This window comes from Oryctolagus cuniculus, chromosome 2 (assembly GCF_051225735.1).
Source record: "Oryctolagus cuniculus isolate XC-2025 breed Fujian yellow rabbit chromosome 2, ASM5122573v1, whole genome shotgun sequence".
NCBI lineage: Eukaryota > Metazoa > Chordata > Mammalia > Lagomorpha > Leporidae > Oryctolagus > Oryctolagus cuniculus.
In genome coordinates, this window is record NC_142868.1 from 5,979,857 (window position 1) to 6,004,800 (window position 24,944).

Genomic DNA, 24,944 nt, shown 5'->3' on the forward strand with positions numbered 1-24,944 from the left:
TGAATTTGTGCGTGAAAAGACTCATTAAGGACATCATTATTCTACATTTATCAGTAATGAACTGTCTGTGGCACCTATTAGCGGCAAAACGGCCCACGTCGCTTTTTGTATCTGTCTACATTCTTCTTCATTATTTACTGCTCCACTGTCATCCATTTAAAATAGATTTGGCTGGGTGCAATTTTCCCCCCAATTGTTCTTTTATTTGAGAGACAAATATTAATAGAATTCATCATCGTGGAGGAGTCCACTCTGAATGTTCCAATGTGAAAATGACTTTTTAATTTTTAATTTTGACAAGGAGCAGGGAGGGTCACCTGAGAGCCTACCATGCAGCATTCAGAATTGCACTTAATTTCAGAGGAACTCGAAGACAGGCAAGCACGTCCCCATTTTGTCAGAGAGAGAGAGCTGAGAAGCAGCGGTAGGATGCCATGTTTTGTTCATCCACCTACTATTAAATCCACTACACAGGGGAGGGCTTGCTACTCAAGACTATTGTCAAAAACTATGTTGCAGAACAAGTTTTCTCTAACGTCCACGTTCATGCTGCTTCCAATGTATCAGACACAGGCTCCCACGTGGAACTCATTAAAATGTGTGAGCAGCTCTGTGCACAAAGGCCCCACCACAACTTTGCTTCTCCTAGTCCATTTCTGCTGGTGTTTTATTATGCAAACGACTCCTTCTGGTAGAGTCTGTCACCTTTTATGCAAGAAAAGACAAGTTTTTTTAGAAAAACTTTCTTCCTTTTTTTAGCTCCTACGCAGTTTTTCCTCTTACCTCTCCCCTGTAAGTAGCATTCTTCTGGAGGCCCCCACAGAGATGCCACAGTAAAGTCATCTTATACGCTTCCCCAGCATTCCTGCACTAAGTAATAGACAGGTGTGCTATCTCTCACTTATTGCTTTGCCCAAAGTGGGGACATTTTTCATTATTCAACATACCAATTCTCCTTTTTCAAGGATTTATTTATTTATTTAGAAGTCAGAATTACACAGAGAGAGGAGAGGCAGAAGAGAGAGAGAGAGAGAGAGAGAGAGAGAGGTCTTCCATCCCTTGGTTCACTCCCTAATTGGCCACAACAGCCGGAACTGTGCTGATCCAAAGCCAGGAGTCCGGAGCTTCTTTCTGATCTCCTAGGTGGGTACAGGGGCCCAAGGCCTTAGGCCATCTTCCACTGCTTTCCCAGGCCACAGCAGAGAGCTGGATTGGAAGAGGAGCAGCCAGGACTAGAACCAGTGCCCATATGGGATGTTGGCGCCGCAGGCAGAGGATCAACCTACTGCGCCATGGCACCGACCCGAATACCAATTCTTAAACAAGATTTTAAAATGTTGGCCAGCGCCGCGGCTTACTTGGCTAATCCTCCACCTGCAGCACTGGCACCCCAGGTTCTAGTCCTGGTTGGGGCACCAGATTCTGTCCTGGTTGCTCCTCTTCCAGGCAAGCTCTCTGCTGTGGCCAGGGAGTGCAGTGGAGGATGGCCCAAGTGCTTGGGCCCTGCACCCGCATGGGAGACCAGGAGGAAGCACCTGGCTCCTGGCTTTGGATCGGTGCAGTGTACTGGCCGCAGCGGCCACTTGGGGGGGTGAACCAATGGAAAAGGAAGACCTTTCTCTCTGTCTCTCTCTCTCTGTCTAACTCTGCCTGTTAAAAAAAAAGATTTTAAAATGTTGACAAACAAAACCTTTCTATGGCTGCCCTGCCTACCCTTCAGAGAGTGAAGATTTTCACAGGTGTCTGGTAACACTGTTGATATTATCTGAGGGTCGGAGTCTGAACTTTAGGCCTACTCTTGAAATTTTCGGTTATATGTGCTAATTGATTTCTGATTTTTCTGATTTTGAGACACAGAAAACTAATTCAAAGTAGCTGAAATGAAGGAATGGTATAGAAGCTTTTATTTAGTTTTTATTTTCATAGTTTACTCTGTAATGGCTGGGTCTCTTCACAGTAGGATCATTGTAAATAGTTTTGACTAAACTCTTACCCCATTAAGGTTTTCTAGCTCTATCAATAAAATCCTGATGGCTGGCACTGTGGCATAGCAGATAAAGCTGCCACTTGCAGTGCTGGCGTCCCATATGGGCACCGATTGGACTCCAGGCTGCTCACCTTCTGATCCAGCTCTCTGCTATGGCCTGGGAAAGCAGTATAAGATGGCCCAAGTCCTTGGGTCCATGCACCACATGGGAGACCTGGAAGAAGCTCCTGGCTTCGGATTGGCGCAGCTCTGGTTGTTGCGGCCAATTGGGGAGTGAACCAGCAAATAGAAGACTCTCACACTCCCCCCCCCCCAACTTCTCTCTCTCTGCCTCTCCTTCTCTCTCTGTGTAACTCTGACATTCAAATAAATAAATGAATATTTGAAAAATTTTTTTAAAAAATCCTGCTGAACATTTTCAGCCACATAAAGCCCTTTTCAAGACAAATTTAAAGCTTCCAATATAGATGACATCTGATAGCAAGGTGGGTTCAACCCAAATGCACTGAACCGCACTCTGCTGCATCCTGTGATTTCTGAGACGTGGGAGGCAAGCAAAACCTTTATAAAGCAAATGATGTTAATCTAACAAAAGTGTAAGCCAAGGACATACAAACTAGATGTTAAGTAATCTTCTCTTAAACTGGATTAGATGTCCTCTTGTATGTTTTATGGTTTTCTGTTTTATTTCTGTGTTAATGCTCATTACAATTGAACGGATTTTCAATGCCTATCTCTCTTGCAAAAGTTTATTTTAAAAACCAAAAACCCCACAGGTGATCAAAGGTTGGCTGGCTGACTGAATTCATGGATGGGTGATTGGATGGATGGGTGAATGGAAGAATGGTTGGGCGGGTGGGTGGATGGATGGATGGATGGTTGGATGGATGGTTGGGTGCATGGGTGGCCCACAACAGAAAAGACCTGAAAATGAGAGAAAGCACAAGTTGTCAAAGCTTTGTTTTCTATATATTCAGGGATAAAAATTATTTTAGAATGTACAGGCACAACTATGATAGTACACATTCAGAAAAATATTAGATCTGCCCATATAAGCAGAATATGATATATAATGAATATTCTTCAGTTTGTTCACAGAATAATACTTGTGACTACAAATAAAATAGTTTAAAAATTTAGACATTTTAAAAACTTTAACACAAAATATATCATGCCTCTAAAAGGAAGCAACGCATGCTTAGATTTTATTAATCATACTAATAGTACAAAAATAACCATGTGCCCCAAATTCAGATTAAATAACAAAATGTTTTCAATTTTCTTGTGCCCTCCTTGATTGTACCTTCTTTCAACTGTGCAAGAAGTAACTACTTTACACAATTTGTTTATCAGTTCTTTGTTTTCCTTTACAATTTTGTTAATATGCAAATGTTTTAAAATGTGTTGTCTGTTTTTTGAACTGTGCTAATGTACAAATTTCAAACGCTTAAAAACATGATCTTCCTGAGGAGTATACAGTGAACACATGTATTGATCCATTTAACTCAGGAAGCATGAATGTAGCAGGATGGTAGAACCAAGCAAAGGGGAGTAAGAAAGGCCCAAATACAATGCTAGTGAATGAAAACAATAATGAAATATAATTCATAAATCAGATTAAAAACCTACGTATCCTACAATTGAACAAACCCATAAGCATTGGAGTTATCCTTTTTATTGGATAAAACTCATTTGCATCTCCACCAATCATTTGCAACTTAACAAAATTCAATAATTAACATCTGTTTTACAGAGCAAGGCCCCTGATCAGTGGTAAATAGCAAGTTAAATAAAGATGCATTGAATGATCCTTTGTTGGTCTTGTTAGTCTTGTTAGTGAAGGCTTAATAAATTTTTGAGGGGCTGGCATTGTGGTACAATGGGTTAAGCCACCAACTACAATGCTGGCATCCCTTAACAGAGTACCAGTTGGTTTCCCCGCTGCTTTGCTTCTAATCCAGCTCTCTGCTAATGCATCAGAAAAAGATGGCTCAAGTACGCAGGCTCCCGCCACTTACATGAGCAACCTGGATAGTTTCTGATAAGAAGTTGTTTCTGTGTGTGTGTGTGTGTGTGTGTGTGTGTGGTGGGGAGGGAGACAGTTTTGACAGGGATTCATTGTGCCTTGGTGCTAATACTTTTGTCTTATTTTTAAGTTTTGAATATTTTCACTTTCTCAATGAATCCATATTGATATACATGGCTATAGTTCATTCATTTTAACTTTATGAAAACCCACAACTTATTTAGTTTATACACACACGTATGCTTTTTAAATGAGTTTAACTTTTTCCCATCTTATTTGTCCTTTCCGTAAACTACACTGTACATTGTTATAGAGTGTGGCAATGACATCTTTTTCAGCTCTTGGTCGACAGCTCAGTCTCAGAAGGCAAGCTGTCTAGGTGTCCATCCCTACTCCAGGAGCAAGTGAGTCTTTCCCTGCCTCTCTTTTCTCACCTATAGAATAGGAAAATAGAATGCTTACTTCATAGCAATCTTGTGAGTGTTAAGTGCAGCCCCTACGCTCAGTTTGTAGCAAACATTCATTAATATTAGTGCTACTTGCTGCTGTTGTTTTGTAGTATAAATAGCTAGGCTCTGAAGTGCCATGCCTGTCTTTAAGGGGATGTTCCTGATCAAGAATCTCTCCTGTTATAACATACGTGATCAAAGAATGTCTCTCTTGGCTTAGGGGCTTGAGGGTGTGTCCGTCATGAAATCATAGAGAAGCAAGACTCCTAGAGACAGAGGTTGACTAGCAAATTTGACCTGGGAGGCACATAAGCAATTGTGGTATAAGCCTGTTCAGTTTATTCAGGCCCCCTTGTTCTGATTCCGTGCTCTCCACACTGCATCTTAATTACCAGGCAAGTTTGCCTGCAAATCATCCCAAGGTTGATAATGGCTGGCCACGTGGATCTTAAGCACCTCAATCTTTGTGATGGTTACTTTTTTTAATGACCATTTTCATTTTCTTTTCCCTCTGCCTGAATGCATTACACTCATGAATTTGGTCAGCATGAGTTATCCACATAAGAGATATTTTTGTTTGCATACATTGAATTTCTGAATTGCCAGGACTCAGGGCTTGGCTCAGAAAGATGGCAATGGATGGGAAGAAGTAAAAGAGGGCTCCTTGAACTCTGAAATTCAGTGTAATCTTTGGATTATAATCATCAGCATCACTTGGTAGTTTTTTGAATTGCAGAATTTCAGGCTCCACTTTACACCTCCTGAATCAGAACCTGTGTTTTCTTAAAATTCCCAGGTGATTCATATGCACATGGAAATGGGAAAATGTTGCGTTTGGACACAAGAGCTATTTGTTCTATCCCAGGCTGATCCACTCGTTTCTCTGATTGAACTCCTGTCTATAGGGTTTAAAGAGAAAAATGGTGTAGAGAGGTGAAGGAATGGCAAGTTGAGCTGGAAGAGTAGAATCCAATGTTTCCTGTTTTATAGGGGAGGTAGCTACGTAGCAATGGTGGCTGACCTACGAAGTGTCAGTGAACGTGGTGAGATAAGGAATCCTGGGGTTCGGGTGTGGGTGAGTGGTTTACTCAGCGATTGACGACCTCTAAGATTATCAGAGGTTGGGAGAACGATGTTTGTGATTCAGGTGTCAAAGCTGCAACAACATGAAGAGGGGACCAAGGTGTCACTGGATGACAGGAATGTAAAGGAGTAGAAGGAGCTTTAGCCACAGGGCATAGGGCTTTGCATCTACTTATTAATCTGGTTTCACACTAGATGGTGCAATCCCACTCATCATTGTGTGTTCTACAGCAGCAAAGGAGGCTGCACATAGTAGGTTCCCAATTAAGTGTTAGTTGAATGAATGAATGATAACAATTGCATCTCTTGAAGAATCACGATTTTTAGTATTTTATATTTATGAACTAATGTAATCCTCACTGTAATCCCACGAAGTTCTGCTCTCCTTCTCTTCTTCCTCTTGTTATCATCATTGTGATTCCCATCAGATGACAGAGGGGACTAACATACAAACAATAATTGTTCTAGAGCCACATATTGGATGACCCTGACCCTCGAGCTGACCCTATGAGGAGAGAATAAGCTCTATGATCGAGTGTTTGCAGAAGCATACAAATCTAGAGCAGGAAGTTACCTTCTGCCTTGGAGAAAATCTATAAGCCTGTGCATTGGTACGCTGAAAAGCTTCTTATTGTCAAAGTAGCTTTGAAAGCCTTCCATAAGACCACTTTTCATCATAACAGAATCGTTTGGTGGGTGAAAGATGGAAAAAACGAACTTGCAGCTGAAGGTGTGAGCACATATTTCCACAGCACGTATTTTAGCAGTAAGCTGGAATCAGGAGTGAGAGCCAAGAATTGAACTCAGGCGTTCCAATATGAGAGTTAGGCCTATTAAACATTAGGCTAAATGCCCCCTGCAATGCTGCTTATTTTACAAGTATAAGGTAGTCTTTATACTTAGCAACCTTTAGACCTAATTATCTGACATCCTGTAGTGTCCCATTGACACCATAATCTCTTGCCTCCCAGCATTTGTGGCACCATATTGGAACTGTTTGTGTTCCATGGCCACATGCATTCTTTGAAAATAGCCTGGGTTTTATTAAGTTCTTTGTTCTCAAAACGTACAGATCCTCCATCCACACTACTTTGGTCTTTTTTCAAGCTGTCTTGTGTTTATCTCTTTCTGGGGCTCAACCCACACCGTTTTGATAATGAGCAAAACACTGGAAAATTTGGCCCTTGGAGTTAAATTTACTGTCTCTGATATTGTCCCTCTTGGTCATAACTGTTCCCTACTTTGATCCTATGATTCTCTAATAGGCACCCTAAAGCTTCTGCGAGGTCTTTGATAGCTCAAAGGTATTGTAATGCTCTCTGATACTGACTTTTAGTTTTAGAAGTCTCCGTGTGTATGTGTGTGTGTGTGTGTTTGTGTGTGTGTGTGTGAGAGAGAGAGAGAGAGAATTAGAGAGGGAGAGAGAGACTTTCTTTTCCCTTCTCATGTCTTCTATTGTATTCTAAAAACACATAAAAATGAAACAGAATAGGAGGCTGGGTGTGAGCAACAATGAAGCTCCCCCCTCCCAGTGCTGAATTTCATCTGAAATTTCTAAAGTTGTCTTGGATATTTCTTCTGTCTCACTTGTTAGTCTCTTGCTAACTTAACTCTTAAGCATTTCCCTGAATAGGAGGACAGTGCTGCTTTTTATTTTAGAAGGGAAAAGAGAGGGAGGGTAGGGAAGGAGAGGGGGAGGAAGAGAGAAAGAGAGGGAGAGAAAGAGAGGGAGAGAGGGAAAGAGGGAGAGAGAGGGAGAGAGAGGGATAGAGAGGGAGAGAGGGAGAGAGAGGGAGGGAGAGAGGGAGAGAGAGAGGGAGAGAGAGGGAGAGGGAGGGAGGGAGAGGGGAGGGAGGGAGAGGGAGGGAGGGAGAGAGAGAGTCTTCCATTAGCTGCTTCGCTTCCTAATGTGTGCAACAGCCTGGGCTGAGCTCGTCTGGAACCAGCAGCCTGAGACTCCATCTGGTCTCCCATGTGGTGGAAGGGCCTGAGTACTGGAACCATCACCCACTGTCTCGCAGGATGTGCATCGTCAATAAACTAGAGTCAAAAGTAGAGCTGGGACTCGACCCAGGGACTCTGATGGGAGTGTCCCAAGTGGCATCTTAACCATTCTTTCAAACCCTGCCTCAGTGTTGCTTTTTTTTAAAACTTTTATTTAATGAATATAAGCTTATGGATTACAATGGCTTCCCCCCTATAACCTCCCTCCCACCCGCAACCCTCCCCTTTCCCACTCCCTCTCCCCTTCCATTCACATCAAGATTCATTTTTGTTTCTCTTTATATACAGAAGATCAGTTTAGCATACATTAAGTAAAGATTTCAACAGTTTGCTCCCACACAGAAACATAAAGTGAAAAATACTGTTTGAGTACTAGTTATAGCATTAAATCTCAATGTACAGCACACTAAGGACAAAGATCCTACATGAGGAATAAGTGCACAGTGACTCCTGTTGTTGACTTAACAAATTGACACTCTTGTTTATGGCATCAGTAATCACCCTAGGCTCTTGTCATGAGCTGCCAAGGCTATGGAAGCCCCCTGAGTTCACTGACTCTGATAATACACAAAATGCTTCTTAAGTGCTGAAACTTAACTGAAAAGTGATCGCTGTTAAATATAAGAGTGGGAATAAGAGAGGGAAGAGATGTGCAATTCGGGACATGCTCAAGCTGACTTACCTCAAACGGTAGAGTTAGAAACATACCAGGGGATTCGAATTCAATCCCATCAAGGTGGCATATACCAATGCCATCTCACTAGTCCCAGTGATCAATTTCTGTTCACAATTGATCATAATGATAAGACCAAGAACCAAAGGGATCACATAAACAAGAATAGTGTCTGCAAATACTAGCTGATAGAATCAAAAAGGAAAAGAACAATCCAACATGGGAAGTGAGATACACAGCAGACCCATAGAATGGCAGATGTCCTAAACAGCACTCTGGCCTCAGAATCAGCCCTTAAGGCATGCAGATCCGGCTGAAAAGCCCATGAGAGTATTTCAGGCATGGAAAGCCAAGACACTCTGAAAAAAAAAAAAAAACTAAATGAAAGATCTCTGTGAGTGAGATCCCAGTGGAAAGAACGGGTCATCAAAGAAGGAGGTACCTTTCTCTGAAGGGAGGAGAGAACTTCCACTTTGACCATGGCCTTGTCTAAAAATTAACAGTGTTGCTTTTTAAAATCCATTATTTATTTTTTAACTTTTATTTAATAAATATAAATTTTGAGAATATAACTTTAGGATTATAGTGGTTCCCGCCATAACCACCCTCCCACCTGCAAACCATCCCACCTCCTACTCCCTCTCCCATCCCATTCTTCATTAAGATTCATCTTTAATTGTATTTATACACAGAGAATCAACTTAGTATAGACTAAGTAAAGATTTCAACAGTTTGCACCCACACAGACACATAAAGTACTGTTTGAATACTATTTTTACTGTTAATTTGCACAGTACAACACATTATGGCTGAGATCCTACATGGGGAGTAGGTGTACAGTGACTCCTGTTGTTGATTTAACAATTGACACTCTTATTTAGGGTGTCAGTAATCACTTGAGGCTCTTGTCATGAGCTGCCAAGGCTATGGAAGTCTCTTGAGTTCACCAACTTGATCTTATCTAGGCAAGGCCATAATCAAAGTGGAAGTGTATCCCACTTCCCATGTTGGATCGTTGTCTCCTTTTTAATTCTATCAGTTTTTATTAGCAGACACAGTATCAATTTTTAAAGACAGAATTCCTGGTTATCTTTGGTGAAGCTTTTATGTTGTGAGGTCACAACGTTGGGGAATACTCTGCTCATCTTCCCTGCATCTACCAACTCAGTGCCCAGGGTGTGTCCATGACTCCTGTCCTATGGACCTGTGCTCTTCCCTAGGTTCCCTGGAACAAGCTTTAAATAGCACCAGTAAAAGGGTGATGCCATAATTTACATCTTCAGTCCTGAAAACTGCTTTGGACTCAGAAGTTTTATTACAACTGACTTGACCGTTAAATTTGGATGCCAAAGGAATCTCAATTAACAAAACAGATGCAGAAGAATCTTTTTCTTGCATTCTCTAATCTGTTCCTCTGAGTAAGTAGCAACACCATTCATTCAAATTTTTTCTTTAAAGTTTTATTTCTTTTACTTACTTGAAAGGCAGAGAGAGAGAGAGAGAGAGAGAGAGAGAGAGAGAGAGAGAAAGGTCTCGCAGTTGCTAGTTCTCTACCCACATGCCCTCAACAGCCACACCTTGGTCAGACAGAACCCCAGAGCTTAGAACTAAATTGAGGTCTCCCACGTGGGTAGCAAGGACCAAAGTACTTGAATCATCACCTCTTCTGCCTCCCAGAATGAGCATTGACAGGAGGCTGGAAGGAGAGCAGAGCTGAGACTGGAACTCAGGAACTCTAACATGGGACGCAGGTGTCCTAAGCAGCATCTTACCTGCTTCAACAGATCCCAGTTCCTGAGAACTATTCATGACTAAATTTCTTTCCAACCTCATGTCAACCCATTGGAAGATTTTCTTTCAAAATCCAACTTTAATCCATTTGTGCTTCTCTATCTCTGCTAACCTATCCTAATTCACACCAATGCTACCTGTTGCCTGCAGTAACGGAATTCCTTTCCGACTTCAACTTTACCCCCACAGTCTGCAATTGCAGAGATATTTTAAAAGTATAGAATATTTTAAAGTATTTAAAGACTGTATCATTCTCTCCCACTGTTTAAAATCCACCAGCAGTTTCCCTTTGCACTCAGAATGAAATCTAGGCCAAAAACAAAGATTTGAAAACACAGAAAGATCTAGCTAGTTTCTAGTTTCAGAGAAAATTTCTAGAGAAAATCTAGATCCCCTTCTCTCCTGTCCAACAGTCACCTCCTTCCTTTTACTCTGTGTGCCCAACTCATTTCACTTCCCAAGTGTTGTGGATTGCTGTTCCCTGCCCCTAGCATGCTCTTCCCTTGCCTCATTATCCACTGGCTTCTTTTAATCATTCATAGTCTTCCCTGATCACTCATGGAGAGTTGTTCTTCTCTCCCAGTCACTTCTCATCACATTTTATTACCTTCACAGCACTTAGCCTTATCAGAAGTTCTTTTGTTTTCTTTTGCTTGTTTTGTCTGTCACTGTTCCCACCAGAATATCACTCCTTTAGCCAAGAGAACCCATGATCTTGTACTTTGGTCTGTTTCCAGTGACTTCAATTTTTAAGCAAACTTGATATAGAAAACTAATGACCGAAGGAATGAATCCTTAAAATTCATGCTTTGTTCTTATCGTTGGGTCTTTGTTGCTGTGGAGAAAATACATTGTCTTCCTCAAAATTTTGAAGAAGTGCTCCCTTAAGTAATGGGTATTTATGACTATCTCATCTACAAATTGCTTTACAAATCACCAGCTAACAATAAAGAGCACATTTCTCCCCAAAATTTCAAAAGGGCTATTATTTATAGACAGGTGCATGTGATGACATTGTGACATATGCCACACTGCCAATGCAGTCTGATGGAAATACCACTTCTGTGGTGTTATAACTATATGTGGAAGTCCCATGCATCTAATTAGATCTTGCCTCCACACCACTGCCTTTACTTGGCCTAATCTTTATGATTTGGCCCTTATGGCCTAGTATGACATTCAAGTTGACTCCACTGGCTTAGTATTGATGTCAAAGTTATCGCTCAACTTCTACCTTGTGGCTGATCTTTGATGCATTCTGCCATCTTATGTTCAGTCACAGGGGAACTTAATGGCTAAGAACTTTGATTTTGGACATTGTTTCTACCACTTGTAAGTGCTATGACATTGGATAAATGCCTTGTTCACTCAGAAGTAGTTTATTTACCTATAAGGAACACTATTCCAACACCAGCACTGCTCAGATGGTGCCTGTGGTGATGAAATGAGATGAACTGCATGGAATACACAGTTGAGCACTGATCCAGAGAACACATACACTGAGATGGGAGACGATGTTTCTATTGTTAACCCCCTAAGACTGACTCCTGGGTCACCTTGCCATCTCCTCTCCACAACATTATCACTTACCCAGGCTTAGCAAGCATCTGCTGTTACCCAACAGTCATGATTCAAAACCTAACATGATTTGTGGCATGTAGGGGACTGGAGGTACATGTTGGCTGAATTAATAGAAGCATGGGTGTCTACCTCTAAGAAGACTCCCATTAACACAACATCATCCAGTCCCTAGGGAACAAGAGCTATTAAAATAAAATACTGTTATTGTTCTTTGGGGTCAACAAAGATTCTCAAAAGTTAAGTTTTCTCTTATTCAGTAGTATTTGCTTTTGCTTCATAAAACAAAGCATAACAACAAAATGTTAATTTGAAAGCGAAGTTCTACAAATGTCAGTGGACATTCTCCTTGTATTAACCTTAAGAAAATGTACTGGATTTCAAAGTAGAATAGATGTGGACTGGCACCCAGGCTAGCTCTATGAATCTGGGGTTACATGTATCAAATTCTGATTGTCTTCCCTCAGCAGGAGTGTTGGAACATCAATCTCCATCCCTGAACAGGCAGAATTATAGATATAGATATAGATATAGATATAGATATCCAGTACATTTATGGAACAGTGGATAAATGAGGTACTAGCTTCTGAAATTCAACTTTTTATATATATATAAGGCAAGAATAATAATCATACCTAACTAAAGTGTGCTACAGTCCTATGGCAGTGCCTAGCATGTAATACCTCAGTCATTTGGAGTTCTTCTTCTCCCTCCTTCTTGCCTTCTTCACTCCACTTCTGTATTCTTCATCTTCTGCTTTGGGACTTATATTTGTGGAGTCTATACAGCAGTTACAGCAACATTTACTTTTGGAAGTATTTATATGAAGGCACAGAGAGTAATTGTCCCACCAAAGAAAGTAAAAGGGATAGGAACTAAAAACAATGGACAGCAAACATGTCTGGAATACTGTATTCTAACCTATAATGCTGATAATAATTTTGTTAGATAAGCCTTCATACCCTCATTTCAAGATTCATTTTTATTTTCATTTTTTATTTGAAAGACAGGAGATGGTGGTGGGGAAAGATCTTCCATCTGCTAGTTCACTTCCTAAATACCCACAATAGCTGAGCCTGGATCAAACAAAGCCATGAGCTGGAAACTCAATCCAGGTTTCCTAAGTGGGTGATAGGGACCCACGTATTTGAACCTTCACTGGCTGCCTCCCAGGATGCACATTAGCAGGAAGGTAGCTCAGAAGTGGAGCAGTGGGGCCTGTGCTATGGTGCAGCAAGCTAAACCACAGCCTGCAGCACTGACATCCCATATGGGCATTGGTTCTGTCCCTGCTGCTCCACTTCTGATCCAGCTCCCCGCTAACGTACCTGGGAAATCAGTGGAGGATGGCCAAAGTCCTTGGGCCCCTGCACTCCCTGGGAGACCTGGAAGAAGCTCCATGTTCCTGGCTTCAACTTGGCCATCTGGGGAGTGAACCAGTAGGTAGAAGATCTCACTCTGTCTCTCCTTCTCTCACTCTGTATATCTGTTCTCAAATAAATAAATAAATCTTTAAAAAAGTGGGGGAGTGGAGCAGCAAGAATTCAAATCAGGCACTCCAATATGGGTTATGTCCCAAGCAACTTCTTAACTGCCATGCCAAATGCCCAACTCCTATGTCCATTTTTAAAATGAGGATAAAGACACTGAGGGTGAGAGAGACTGAATAATTTATTCAAGTTGTAAAGTTAATAAGTGGCAGAGCCAGTTTTCTAATTCAAGCTTGTCACACTCAGATAAAACAATTTACTTTGCATACTGTCTTTAAATGTTTTGTGACAAGTTTAATCTCAATTTATTCCCAAGATATGTTTATTCGTATATAGGAGATTCTTGTCATGCCCCTGCATCTAGCAGCAAGGAGAAAAATGTTAAATGGGATGTAGAAAAGAAGGTCCTCTTCTGCAGAGGGACCGATGCTTTGGAATTGTGTTACAGGTCGTGTCCCCTGGACTCTTCCACTGAAACTAAACCCCCAGTGATAGTATTCAGAGAGAGGGAGCCTTTGAGAGATAATTACAGTCCAGTGAGACATGACAGTGGGACTCTCATGGTGGAATTAGTGCCTTTGAAATGAGAAACATCAGAGTCTGCACTGTGCACACTCTCCTCTCTCCCTCCCTTTCTTCCTTTCTTCCTCTCTTCCACTCTCTGCTTCCATAGAAAGAAGGGGCCATATGAACACTCATTGCAATGGCTTCTGCCTACAGCCCACTGTAGGCTGTGGACAGGGAAGGCAGATAAGTATAAGACATGGAAACAAAATGCAAATCAGATGACAAATGAGGCTGGGAGGGGTTGGGAAGAGGAACACCATGGGGTTTGAGTGATGGAGCTCAAATCAGAGTTAGATTGAGGGAGAAAGTTAGTAGTTACACAGACTAGCAGGGCAATTATAGTTCACATAACATAGTACATATTTTATGAACAAACAGACGGAAGAAGCTCCAAGCACCTAACCATGAAGAAATGCCAAAGAGGCACTGTTGATTACCCTGATATGGTCAGCAGCTGTTGTGTACATGAATTGAAATGTCACATGGTAGCCCATAAGTATGTACCATGATTGCTAATAACTGTTTTGGAAAAAAAGAAAACATAGACGATGCAATCAAAGGTCAAGGAGTATCCTAGGAACGTTATTTATGAAAATGCTCATTAGGGTTTTGTTCATGGTATGTGGAGAGCTGGTTTTCCATGGGTTCCATGGAGGACCCAAATGGATATGAGCATGCATATCCAAGACATGCTTCAAGCAGAGAAGTTTTACTTGTGTGTAGTTTATATATTGAGTTTCCATATTCTATTTGATTATTATACATGTTTCAGCTGATAACAAAAATATTAAGCAAGACACTGCCAGATTGAAAACAAAACTGTCCTACGAACTTTTCAACTTGAGTTGGCTGACATTTATCCTTTTATGTATACTTTAGGGGAAATCACATTTTCCCAGATCCTCCATCTCTTACTCTGGGTAATGGGGATGTTTAACCAGAAATCCTCCAAGGTATCTTCAATCTCTCACATTCTCTGGTTCTGAAATATCTTTGCACTGAAGCTGTCTGTCAAGATGACCTCTTACAGAGTGAGTTTCTGCTCCTGAAATGTTGATTGTCTTTGCAGCATCTAATGGAATGCTGGCCACACATCAGTCGCTCAATAACCAGCTGTTGGTAGCTTGTACAATTGAGGCTGGATCCAATTTGATGTCTCGGTTTTTTTTTTATTTTAACTGTCTGATTCTGTAATGTGCCAAGACAATTTTTATATCAGAGACGAAGCTGATTCATATAGAGAGAGGCAACTCACATTTACTGAATGCATACCAAGTGGAAGCCCAGTGCTAAACTTTCTGTATATAGGAGAAATCATCAACCCCTGTTCAAAAAGTTTAAAACAGAGGCTTAGTGAGTTTCAGGAAATTGCCCAGGTTACCAGCGCACACAAATGCAAGACAGGGATTGAAACCAAATGTGTCAGGCTCCCACCCCAGGCTTTGCAAACTGCGGTAAGAATCAGAAACAAGTGGATCTTTATCAAATGTGCAAGCCTCCAGCCTGAAAGGCTGCGGCAGAGGACTTACACTGCGGACAGGACCCAGAGTCCGCATTTTGAGATGATGCACTCGGGGTCAGTTCAGATAATCACTGAGAAACACATCATCCGAACTCTTCTGCCTACACCTTTTTCATGAGATGTTCAGAGTTCATCCACATAAAAATGGAAAATAGGCTCAAGTGTCCTCATTTTACTGAGAAAGGACCTGAGATCCACAGAACCCTGCAGAAATGCTGGCGTCCATGGACCCTTCCTCCTCCAAGCATAAGGTCTCTAGTTCTGAGAATCAGGGCACATCCTTTCTTAAAAAAATTATTTAAGGTGTGCAAATTTCATGTATATATCATAGGTACAGATTTAGGAGCATAGTGACTCTTCCTCCCTACCCAGCCTCCCTCTCACGCTCCCACCCTGCTCCCTCCTCCTCTTCTATTCCGTCTGTTATAGATCTATTTTCGGATTACTTTATACTCATAAGATTAACACTACACTAAGTAAAGGGTTCAACAAATAGTATAAAGATGGTTGCCTGGGGAGGACACAATCTTTTTAAAAGAGTTTTTCTTTATTTTTTAATTTGCAAGGCATGCACCTATATAAAAACTAAAATCACTCTACAATCCCTGTTATGGAAAATACTGTCCCTGACCACACTCCAATCCAAGAGGGTTGAATGAACCCAAGGTTTTTCTTCCCAAGGACATCCATTTATAACTTTGTTTATTTTACACTTATGTAGCAGAATATATAAACTTTTTCTTATTGTTTCACAGTTTCAGGCAATGTATAATGTGTTTCTAGTATGGAAAATGAAGACTTAGTCCTCCACTTACATCAACCACCATTTTCTAGTTCTTTTTTTTTTACCTATGGTAAAAAAATCATAATACTTTAGATCACAACTTAACATTAAAATTATCATAATGGGGCGGCCATTTGGTGAAATGGTTAAGATACCATCTGAGATGCCCACATCCTGGATTCAAGTGCCAGCTCCATTGTTTCTTAAACAAACTTCTAAGTTTGTTTATTTTTAAATAATTTGATTATTTTTAAATAATATTATTTAAGGCATACAAATTTCATGTATTTCATATATACAGATTCAGGAACATAGTGATTATTTTCCACTCTACCCTATCTCCTGCCCACATTCCCGCCCTTCTTCCTCCACTCTCTCCTATTCCTATTATTTATCATTAAAATCTATTTTCGTTTAACTTTGTATTCATAAAATTAATCTTACACTAAATAAAGAGTTCACCAAATAGTATGAAAGAAAAAAAATACTGTTCCTCAATAGTTGAGACAAGGAATGTTAAAAATCATCATATCTCACTCCCCATGTAAGATCTCTGTCCTTAATATGTTGTACTATGCAACTTAATGGCAAAAATAGTATTCAAACCGTACTTTATATTTTGTGTGTTTGTGTGGGTGCAAACTGATGAAATCTTTACTTAGTATATACTAAGTTGATCTTCTATATATAAAGATAGTTACAAATGAATGGGATGGGAGAAGGAGTAGGAGATGGGATGGTTTGCAAGTGGGAGGGTGGTTATGGGGGGAAAAACTGCTATAATCCAAAGTTGTACTTTGGAAATTTATATTGAATAAAAGTATAAAAAATAAGCCAGGCATGGAGAGACAAATACTGTGTAATCTTGTTTATGAGTGGACTCTGAAAAAGTTGAACTCGTGGAAGTAGAGAGAGAATGGTGGTTACTAGGAGAAGGGCTGAAGGAGTAGTGGGGGATGTTGGTCAATGCCTACAAGGGGCAGTTAGGAGGAAATAGTTGTGGGGATCTCTGGTACTGCAGGGTCCCTATAGTTGAATTATACACCTGCAAATTGTTAGGAGAGTAAGTCTTCCATGTTCCCACCACAAAAACAATAGTGAGCTTCAAATGCATGTATATATCAAAATGTTGTATTGCACATTACATTCATGTACATTTTAAATCTGTCAGTTATACTTTAATAAAGCTGTGTGGAAAAAAAACATACACACATAACACTGTCCAGAATATTCTACTTGTAATGTAGAGATTAAATAAAAATTGAAAATAAAAACAAAAAAATCATATGTCAAAGTGTCAATTTCACTCCTATAGATTACCTTTTAGGTACTCTATTACCACATATCATGGAGAACATATGGTATTTGTCTTTTTGCGGATGGCTTATTTCACTAAGTATAATGGTTTCCAGTTGAATCCATTTTGTTGCAAATAATAATATTTGATTTTTTAAATCTCTGTGTAGTATTCCATAGTGTTTCTATACCATAATTTCTTTATCTAGTCAACAGTTGATGGACATCTGGGTTGACTCCATATCTTAGCTATTGTGAATTGGGTGGCAATAAAAATGGGGGTACAGTTAACTCTTTCATATGCTGATTTCCTTTTGTTAGGGTAAATTTCCAGGAGTGGGATGGCTGGGTCATAGCTCTATATTCAGATTTTTGAGATAGCTCCTACTGTCTTCCACAGTGTCTGCACCAGTTTACATTCCCAACAACAGTAGATTGGGGTATCTTTTTCTCACATCCTCATCAGTTGATTTCTGTAGAACCATTCTGAAACCATATTCATTTGTGGTTTTGGTTTGCATTTATCTGATGGCTGGTGATCCTGAGCATTTATTCAAGTGTCTGTTGGCCATTTGAATTTACTCTTTTGAAATATATGTGTTCAAGTCCTTTGCCCATTTCTTAACTGGATTATTTTTTTGTTGTTGTTGAATCTCTTGAACTCTTTATAGATTGTGGATATTAATCCTTTATCAGCGGCATAGTCTGCTGCTATTTTCTCCCATTCTGCTGGATGCCTTTTCACTTTGCTGAGTGTTTCTTCTGTAGTGCAGAAGCTTCTCAGCTCAATGTAATCCCATTTGTCAAAATTGGCTTCGATTGTCTGTGCTTCAGGGGTCTTTTCAAAGAAGTCTTTGCTATGCCAATGTCTTAAAGAAAGAATTTTCCCAATGTTCTCTAGTAATGTGATGGCATCAGGTTGTAGATTTAGGTATTTGATCCATTTTGATGGGATTTTTGTGTAAGGTAAAAGTTAGAGTGTGGTTTCATTCTTCTGCATGTGGAGATCCAGTTTTCTCAGCACAATTAATTGAAGACCGTCCTTGCTCAAGGGATTGATTTTAGCTCCTTTGTCAATGAGAAGTTGGTTGTAGATGTGTGGATTCATTCTGGGGTTTCTATTCTGTTCCATTGCTCTACATATCTGCTTTTTTGTTGTTGTTGTTTGTTTATTTTGCTAATACCAGGCTGTTTTGATTATGACTTTCCTGTAGTATATCTTGAGATCTGGTATTGTATTGCCTCCATCTTTGTTTTTGTTATATAAGATTGTTTTATCTACTTGGGGTCTCTTTCATTTCCATATGAATTTTAGCATCATTTTTTTTCTAGATCTGAGAATGTCCTTAGTATTTTGATTGGGATCTGTAAATTGAATCTGTAAATTGCTTTCAGTAGTATGGCCATTTTGATGATATCAGTCCTTCCAATCCATGAACATGAAAGATTTTTGTATTTTTGTGTCTTCTATTTCTCTTTAATCTTTTGTAATTTTCATCATAGAGATCTATGACATCCTTTGTTAAATTTATTTCAAGGTAATTAATTTCTTTTTGTGTGTGACTGTTATTAATGGGGTTGACCTTAGAAGTTCTTTCTCAGCCATGGCATTGTGTGTGTATAGAAAGACTATTGTTTTTTTTTGTGTGTGTGTGTGTGTGTGTTAATTTTATTTCCTGCCATTTTAGCAAACTGTTGCAATAGTCTCTCAAGAGAGTATTTTGGATCCCCTATATATAGAATCATATCATCTGCAAATAGGATAGTTTGACTTTCTCCTTTTTGTATGGCTTTGATTTCTTTTTCTTGCTTAGTGGCTCTGGCTAAAATTTCCAGGACTATTTTGAATAGCAATGGTGAGAATGGGACCACTTGTCTAGTTCTGGATCTTAGTGGGAATGATTACAGCTTTTTCCCATTCATTGTTATACATCAAATTAACAAACTGATAAACAAAAACCATATGCTTATTTCCATGGATACAGAGAAAGCATTTGATAGAATGCAACATCCTTTTATAATGAAAATGTTAAGCAAATTGGGGTATAGAAGGAACATTCCTCAACATAATCAAGGCAATTTATGAAACAAGCTTCTTGATAATGCACATCCTGGGAGGCAGCAAATGATGGTTCAAGCAGTTGGGTCACTCACACAAATGACCTGGATTGAGTTTTGTGCTCCCAGCTTTGACCTGGTTGAGCCCTATATCTTATAGGCATTTGTAGAATGAATCAGTGCGTGAGAAATGTCTCTCTCTTAAAAGATTTACTTCTTTATTTGAAAGGCAGAGTTACAGAAAGACAGAGGCAGAGAGAGAGAGGGAGAGAGGCCGTCCATCCGCTGGCTCACTTTCCAGATGGCCACAATGGCCAGAGCTGCACTGATCTGGAGCTAGAAGCCAGGAGTTTCTTCCAGGTCTTCCATGTGAGTGCCGGGGCCCAGTGACTTGGGCCATCCTCTACTGCTTTCCCAGGGCGTAGCAGAGAGCTTTATTGGAAGTGAAGCAGCCAGGACAGGAGCTGGTGCCCATATGGGATGCTGGCATTGCAGGCGGCGGCTTTATGTGCTATGCCACAGTGCCAGCCCCTCTCTCTCTTCCTCTCTCTCTTTTTCTTCAATAAAATGAAAATAAAGAAACATTTAAAAATTATCATGAACATGTAAGTATATATGTGGTTGGACTATTTAGTAAGCTATTCTGATTTTTTTTCTCTTCCATATTTTGTAGGTTTTCTTTGTTTGCAATTATCTATGCACTTGCCACTAGGATATTTTCTACATTACTCCCAACTATGGAAATCTTTCAGTGCATTAAAATGCCTTGGATACTGTACAACCTAGAAACTTCTGATTTGCTCCCATATGCATTTACTGATATCTGGTTTATTTGTGCAGGTGGTACCATGGATTTTCTTAAATAATGTTCCTAGAATACACATTTTCCTTTGTTTGTGTCTGTATCTTTTATGTTTACTCTTTTCAAAATTTTTATTTATGAGAATTTATATATTTATAGGCTACCTCATTACATTTCAAAATATGTATATAATATGTTTGTCAAATCGGGGTATTCCACATGACCCCTTCTGTGACATTATAATTGGATGCTTTGAACTTATTTATATTTGTTTAGAAAATATATTCTAGGTTGCTATGACATACAGTCTCCCCACCATGCTATGGAACACTAGAAACTTATTTCTTTGATCTAACTCTGATTTTTGTCTCTATCATCCAGACTCTCTATCATCTCATACCTTTCCAAGCCTTTATGTGTACAGATTGAAATTTTTTGGCTTCCACATATGACAGAGAACGTGTAGTGTTTGTCCTTTTGTATCTGACTTATTTCATTTAGCAGGATGTTCTAAAGTTCCATCCATTTGGTCGCAAATGACAGCACTTCATTCTTGTTCTGGCTGAAAAATATCCCATTGTGTACTTACATCACATTTGCTTTTCGTTCAGTGATGGGCAAATTGACAGATTCTATTTTGGCTACTGTGAACAGTGCTTCAGTAAACATGGTGGGAAGGGAACCCTCAATACAATGATTCCATGACTTTTGAATATATACTCATTACTGAGATTGCCAGATCTGTTTTATTTCTAGTTTTTTTTTTTTTTTTTTTTTTTTTTTTTTTTTTTTTTTAATGGGCTCTCCCTACTGTTTTCCATACTGGCTGTACTTACAGACATTCCCATAAACATAAAAGTTCCCATTTCTGTACTCTTTGTCAGCTTTTGTTTCTTTCTATTTTCTGATAATAGCCATTTCTAACAGGAGTGACTTTTTTAGTTCCTGATACGTTCTGGCTATTAATCCTTGGATTAATAGCTGACAAATATCTTCTCCCATTCTATCAGATGTCTCTACTCTTTTGTTTCCTTTGTTGTGCAGAAGATTCTGAATTTGATATAATCTCATTTTATAGTTTTTTTTTTTTCTTTTTGGTAGCCCATACTTTTGGGGTCTTCTCCAAAAACTCATTATCTTAATCAGTATCTTATGTTGTTTCTCCTATGTGTTCTTCTAGCAATTTCTGCTTCATATTATATATTTAGCTCTTTAATCTATCTTAAATTGATTATTATAAATATTGAGAAGTAAGGAAGTAATTTCATTTTCCTACCTGTACGTATCTAATTTTGGCAGAGCTATTTTATTGAAAATATCTTCTACCCAATGTATCTTCTTACAATCCTTGTAGAAATTTAGTTGGATGTATATACATGAATAATCTCTGGGTTCTCTGTACTGTTCTATCTGTGTATTCATTTTTATACCAGTACCATGTTGTTGTTGTTGTTTTTAAAGATTTTTTATTTATTTATTTGAAAGAGTTACACAGAGAGAGAAGGAGAGGCAGAAGGAAAAAGGTCTTCCTTCCATTGGTTCACTCCCCAATTGGCTGCAACGGCCGGATCTTCGCCCATCCAAAGCCAGGAGCCAGGAGCTTTTTCCAGGTCTCCCACATGGGCTGTCCTCTACTACTTTCCCAGGCCACAGCAGAGAGCTGGATCGAAAGTGGAGCAGGCAGGACTCGAGCCAGTGCCCAGATGGGATGCTGGCACTGCAGGCGGTGGATTTACCTGCTATGCCACAGTGCTGGCCCCAAGTAGTATGGAAATTTAACAATATTAATTCTTTTAATCCATGAACAAGGAATATCTTTTCCATGTTTTTGTTGTTCTTCCTGATTTCTTTCATCAGGATTTTATAATTTTCATTGTAAAGACCTTTCACCCCTTTAGTTATATTTATTCTTTTAAAATTTATTTATTTATTTATTTTTTATTCAATGTTTTTCTTTTTTTAACTTTTATTTAGTAAATATAAATTTCCAAAGTACACACTTATGGATTACAATGGCTTTCCCCCCCATAACTTCCCTCCCACTCGCACCCCTCCCATCTCCCGCTCCCTCTCCCATTCCATTCACATCAAGATTTAATTCTCTTTATATACAGAAGATCAATTCAGTATATATTAAGTAAAGATTTCATCAGTTTGCGCCCACACAGAAACACAAAGTGTAAAATACTGTTTCAGTACTAGTTATAGCATTACTTCACATTGGACAACACATTAAGGACAGATCCCACATGAGGAGTAAGTGCACAGTGACTCCTGTTGTTGACTTAACAATTTGACACTCTTGTTTATGGCATCAGTAATCTCCCTAGGCTCTAGTCATGAGTTGCCAAGGCTATGGAAGCCTTTTGAGTTCTCAATTTGATCTTATTCAAACAGGGTCATAGTCAAAGTGGAAGTTCCCTCCTCCCTTCAGAGAAAGGTACCTCCTTCTTTGATGGCCCCATTTTTCCACTGGGATCTCAATTGCAGAGATCTTTCATATCTTTCATTTAGGTGTTTTTGTTGTTGTTGTTGCTGTTGTTGTTTTGCCAGAGTGTCTTGGCTTTCCTTGCCTAAAATACTCTCATGGGTTCTTCAGCCAGATCCAAATGTCTTAAGGGATGATTCTGAGGACAGAGTGCTATTTAGGACATCTGTCATTCTATGAGTCTGCTGTGTATCCTGTTTCCCATGTTGGATCATTCTCTCCCTCTTTGATTCTATCAGATAGTATTAGCAGACACTAGTCTTGTTTGTGTGATCCCTTTGACTCTTAGACCTATCAGTGTGATCAATTGTGAACTGAAATTGATCACTTGGACTAGTGAGATGGCATTGGTACATGCCACCTTGATGGGAGTGTATTGGAATCCCCTGGCACATTTCTAACTCTACCACTGGGGGCAAGTCCGATTGAGCATGTCCCAAATTGAACATCTCCTCCCTCTCTTATTCCCACTGTTATATTTAACAGGGATCATTTTTCAGTTAAAATTTAAACACCTAAGAATAATTGTGTGTTAATTACAGAGTTCAACAAATAGTACTAGAACAAAAAAAATACTAAAAGGGATAAAGTATTAGGTTGTTCATCAACAGTCAGGACAAGAGCTGATCAAGTCACTGTTTCTCATAGTACCCATAGTACTCAGCATAATGTTTTCCAGATTCCTCCATCTTGTTGCAAATGACCGGGTTTCGTTGTTTTTGACTGCTGTATAGTATTTTATAGAGTATATGTCCCATAATTTTTTTATCCAGTCTACTGTTGATGGGCATTTGGGTTGGTTCCAGGTCTTAGCTATTGTGAATTGAGCTGCAATAAACATTAATGTGCAGACAGTTTTTTGTTTGCCAATTCAATTTCCTTTGGGTAAATTCCAAGTAGTGGTATGGCTGGGTTGAATGGTAGGGTTATATTCAGGTTTCTGAGGAATCTCCAAACTGACTTCCATAGTGGCTTTACCAGTTTGCATTTCCACCAACAGTGGGTTAGTGTCCCTTTTTCCCCACATCCTCGCCAGCATCTGTTTTTGGTAGATTTCTGCATGTGAGTCATTCTAACCGGGGTGAGGTGAAACCTCATTGTGGTTTTGATTTGCATTTCCCTGATTGCTAGTGATCTTGAACATTTTTTCATGTGCCTGTTGCCCATTTGGATTTCCTCTTTTGAAAAATGTCTATTGAGGTCCTTGGCCCATCTCTTAAGTGGGTTGTTTGTTTTGATGTTGTGGAGTTTCTTGATTTCTTTGTAGATTCTGGTTATCAACCCTTTATCTGTTGCATAGTTTGCAAATATTTTTTCCCATTCTGTTGGTTGCCTCTTCACTTTCCTGACTGTATCTTTTGAAGTATAGAAACTTCTCAATTTGATGCAATCCCAAATGTTAATTTTGGCTTTGACTGCCTGTGCTTCAGGGGTCTTTTCTAAGAAGTCGTTGCTGGTACCTATATCTTGCAGGGTTTCTCCAATGCTCTCTAATAATTTGATGGTGTCGGGCCGTAGATGTAAGTCTTTAATCCATGTTGAGTGAATTTTTGTGTAAGGTGAAAGGTAGGGATCTTGCTTCATGGTTCTGCACGTGGAAATCCAATTTTCCCAGCACCATTTATTGAATAGACTGTCCTTACTCCAGGGATTGGTTTTGGATCCTTGATCAAATATGAGTTGGCTGTAGATGTTTGGATTGATTTCTGGTGTTTCAATTCTGTTCCATTGGTCTATCCATCTGTTTCTCTACCAATACCATGCTGTTTTGATAACAACTGTCCTGTATTATTTCCTGAAATCTGGTATTGTGATGCCTCCGGCTTTGCTTTTGTTGTACAAGATTGCTTTAGCTATTCAAGGTCTCCTGTGTCTCCATATGAATTTCAGCATCATTTTTTCCAGATCTGAGAAGAAGTTCCTCGGTATCTTGATTGGTATTACATTGAATGTATTAATTGCTTTTGGGAGAATGGACATTTTGATGATATTGATTCTTCCAATCCATGAGCATGGAAAATTTTTCCATTTTTTGGTATCCTCTTCTATTTCTTTCTTTAAGGTTTTGTAATTCTCATCACAGAGATCTTTAACGTCCTTGGTTAAGTTTATTCCAAGGTATTTGATTGTTTTTGTAGCTATTGTGAATGGGATTGATCTTAGAAGTTCTTCCTCAGCCATGGCATTGCCTGTGTATACAAAGGCTGTTGATTTTTGTGCATTGATTTTATATCCTGCTACTTTGCAAAACTCTTCTATGAGTTCCAATAGTCTCTTAGTAAAGTTCTTTGGGTCCCCTAACTAAAGAATCATATCATTTGCAAAGAGGGATAGTTTGAGTTCTTC